The sequence below is a fragment of the Tenrec ecaudatus genome, chromosome 5 (assembly GCF_050624435.1).
Source record: "Tenrec ecaudatus isolate mTenEca1 chromosome 5, mTenEca1.hap1, whole genome shotgun sequence".
NCBI classification, from domain to species: Eukaryota; Metazoa; Chordata; class Mammalia; order Afrosoricida; family Tenrecidae; genus Tenrec; species Tenrec ecaudatus.
In genome coordinates this window covers 102538090-102541972 of record NC_134534.1, presented here as the reverse complement: position 1 = coordinate 102541972, position 3883 = coordinate 102538090, and the positions used below count along the sequence as shown (strand labels likewise).

The window sequence follows — 3883 nt, the reverse complement described above, 5'->3', positions numbered from 1 at the left end:
AATGTTTATGGAAGCAGACTGTCTTAACTTTCTCCTGAGCAGCTGCTGGGTTGGAATTGTCACCTTGCAGTTATCAGCCTAATGCCTAGCCAATGGGACTATCAGACTTCATACAAAATATACTTTTATATACTAAATATACTAAAGTACACTGTATTGTATTTAAAATAGTTAGCAAAAAAGTAGCCCCCTCCACAACCTGATTTGTGTCATAAACCAGTTTCCACGGATTTCTAGCTACCTACGTAGCATCACTGAATGAAGAATTGAGAAGAGCCCAGATTACAGCAAATTCTTGGTTCCAGACTGATGATTATATTGGAACCACTGGATTTGATAGAAAGGTTGAACTATTAATTTTTAAGATGTGCCTCTATTATATGTGTTTTGATACAGTATGGTGAAAAATCAAATGGTATCAAAAAGAATAGCATCCGGGGTCTCAAAGGCTTGTCTTACAACAAGCATACACTTAAATGAAGTGTCAGCTAAGTCCACATGGAAGAAGCACGCCAATCTGTGTGATCCAGTAAAATCCAAAACTGAAGGAGGGAACTGTATTAGAGCTTAACTTCTGAGTACCTAAGTTTGCAGAGGTCCTTGGATGAGAGTGAAAACCTAAAATCCATTTGCAGTGTCCCCACATGGAGTAAGCCTCCAGGGAATCCCCTCTGACCAGGGATGTGAATAACCTTTCTTTCTTTCTTTTTTTTTTTTAATTAGTGTGAACGCAGTCCCCCACTACCACAAATTGTGCAGTTGAGTTTCTCACATTTGGGGAAATCGTATGGGTCAGCACCTCCGGAGTGTAATGGATAAGCCTCATCCTGGGAAAACCACCTTCAAGATCATGGTATCTCCCAACCTTTCTGTCAGACAGAATGCCTGGGAAAGTGGGGTAATACAGATGTAGTTAGTCTAAAATTTAACACGTATCATTTTTCTCCCTATTGATCCATTTTAAATTTGTTCCAGTTTTTTATTTTTCTCTTTTATTTTCAATGGAGATTTTTTCTTGCTTTTATTCTGTTCAGAAATAGTAACTGGATGAATTGTTTCTTAAGATCAGAGCAGGGGAGGTTGGAGGAAGTGGCAGGCTAGCAATGAGTAAATGAAAGAAGAAAATATTCTAAAATTGATAAAGGTGATGATTGCACAACTCTTGTTAATATGAATAAACCATTGAACTGTATGATATGTGAATTATGTCAATAAAATTTTTTAAAGTATAAAAGAATACTTTGTGCAAGTCAACATATTAAAAAGGAAAATTGAGGGGAGATAGGAGCGAAAGGGGATTTTAGGATTAACTAATGAAGAAGAAAAGGGGAAGGGAGCACTAGAATGGATTGTGATTTCCTAAATCAGCTTAAAGACAATTTCACCACGGGGGAGGGCGGATGCTCTAAAATTGATTTTGGGGTAATTGTACAATTTCCTGTGATATGATTGAACTATTGAATTATATGATGTGTAAATTACTTGCAAATAAAACTGCTGGGGGAAAAGTAAGAGAAATAATAAATGATCATATTTCATGATGATTTTCTATTTAAAAAAACCATATATAATAAATATATAATAAAACATATAATAAAACAAAAGCATATATAAGGATTTCACTTCTACCTGAATTAATCTATAAATTCTCATATTCCCAATTCAATTCCAAAAGAATTTATGTCAAAGTAATTACAAAAAAAGTATCTGAAAGAGAAAAGAGAAGACTAGGCATGAATATTGAAGTAAGAGCAGCAACAGAACACAGGAAGGAAGTTATTCCCCTAGAATCCTGCATCAAAATCTACCATAAAGCTGGAATTGGACTCAGAACACGTATTTGGGCCATTTAATAAAAGATGTTGAGAGACTAAGGTCTATCGGAAAAACAATAAAATTAGGTTCCCACTTCATTCCAGAAAACAAAGAGCAGAAATCATTTAAAATGTCTTTTTAAAGGAAAAAAATTTTAAATAATTATTATTGTAGGAATAGAAAGGACTTCTTATGCAAAATCCAGAAGCCCCCAAAATAAAGATTTGATTACTATGATACTTGAGTTTTGTGTCAACTTGGCTGGACCAGCATTCTCAATAGTTTGAAAATTGAAGCCTGGCAATCCCCCATGATGTGACCTAATATAATATAATCAACTACACTAGGGTGTCTGCTGTGAGTTCTGGGAAGACCAGGGTGGAGTGCAACCCTTTTCCTCAGGTCACACAGCTCTGATGTAATTAGAAGGAAGTCTTCTTGAGGGGGAAGCCTGCTTCCTATATAGGTTGATGCGGTAGAAAACTAGCTGGCCTCTTACTAAACCAGGATCTTGCATTGACCTCCAGTTGTTTGGATGCTAGACAAACAGTATTCCACCTGAACTGCCAAAAGTGGATTCATTCACCTTCACAGTCACCAGTCTGTTGCCTTCCTGGCAATCTTAGGTTCATCTTCCCTGCAAGTATGTGAGTCAGGACAAATTGACAGCCTAACATCTGATCCCCAGACTTAGTACTTGTTCAAACTTAAATTATATATATATATACACACATGTACATACATATATACACATATATACATATATACATACATATGTAGATATTACTGGTTATTTTGAACATTTTATTAGGGACTCATACAACTCTTATCACAATCCATACATACATCAATTGTATAAAGCACATCTGTACATCCTTTGCCCTAATCACTTTCAAAGCATTTGCTCTCCACTTAAGCCCTTTGCATCAAGTCCTCTTCCCCCCCCCTCCCTCCCCACTACCTCCTCCCTCGTGAGCCCTTGATAATTTATAGATTATTATTTTGTCATATCTTGCCCTGTCCGGCATCTCCCTTCACCCCTTTCTGTTGTCCGTCCCCCAGGGAGGAGGTCACATGTAGATCCTTATAATCAGTTACCTCTTTCCAACCCACTCTCCCTCATACTCCTCACACCCCTGGTCCTGAAGGTATCATCCTCCCTGAATTCCCTGTGCCTCCAGCTCCTATCTGCACCAGTGTACAACCTCTGCTCTATCCAGACTTGCAAGGTAGAATTCGGATCATGGTAGTTGTGGGGTAGAGAGGAAGCATCTAGGATCTGGAGGAAAGCTGTGTTCTTCATCGGTGCTACATCGCACCCTGACTGACTCATCTCCTCCCCTAGACCCCTCTGTGAGGGGATGTCCAGTGGCCGACAAATGGGTTTTGGGTCTGCACTCTGCACTTCCCCCTTCATTCACTATGGTAAGATTTTTGTTTTCTGATGGACATCGCTGGTTTTTGCTTTTCTAGAGAACCCAGCCTAAGGAGTTCTGGGGGCATAGTGGTTACACACTGCATTTGCTAATCATAAGGCCAGCAGTTTAAAGTCACCAACCACTGGCAGGAAGAAGATGAGGCTGTCTACTCCTGTAGAGTCACAGTCTCAGAAACGCACAGGGGCAGTTCCACCCTGTCCTAAAGGGTCACTATGGGTCAACATCAACTCCATGGCAATGGAGAGAGAACCTTTATGATGCAACTACAAAAAATTTAAAAATTTGGTGATAATGACATTTTAAAAAGTAAAAAAAACAAAACAATTGGTACATGAGTTTAACTCATAAACTCATATATATCCAGAAAATATACAGATCTCCTACAAATTCATTAAAAATGCAAAAAATCGAATAAATATGAACAAGAACTTTATAGGAGAATAAATACAAATGAAAGATGCTCAACCTAGCTGGTAATTCAAAATCCAAATCCAGTACCATAGAGTTGATTTTGATTCATCCAGAGCCTCTGTGGAGTTTGTGAGACTACAGAGCTTTGTAAGAGTCACCAGCCTCCTGTTTCTTCCTCGGATCAGGTAGTGTGTTAAACGGTGGTCCAATGCTTAACT

At 38.3% G+C, this 3883-nt stretch overlaps 1 pseudogene; it reads right to left on the bottom strand.

The window, feature by feature from the left end:
• Positions 1 to 715: 715 nt before the first annotated feature.
• On the bottom strand, positions 716 to 869 carry LOC142449390 (U1 spliceosomal RNA; annotated as a pseudogene).
• Positions 870 to 3883: the final 3014 nt, after the last annotated feature.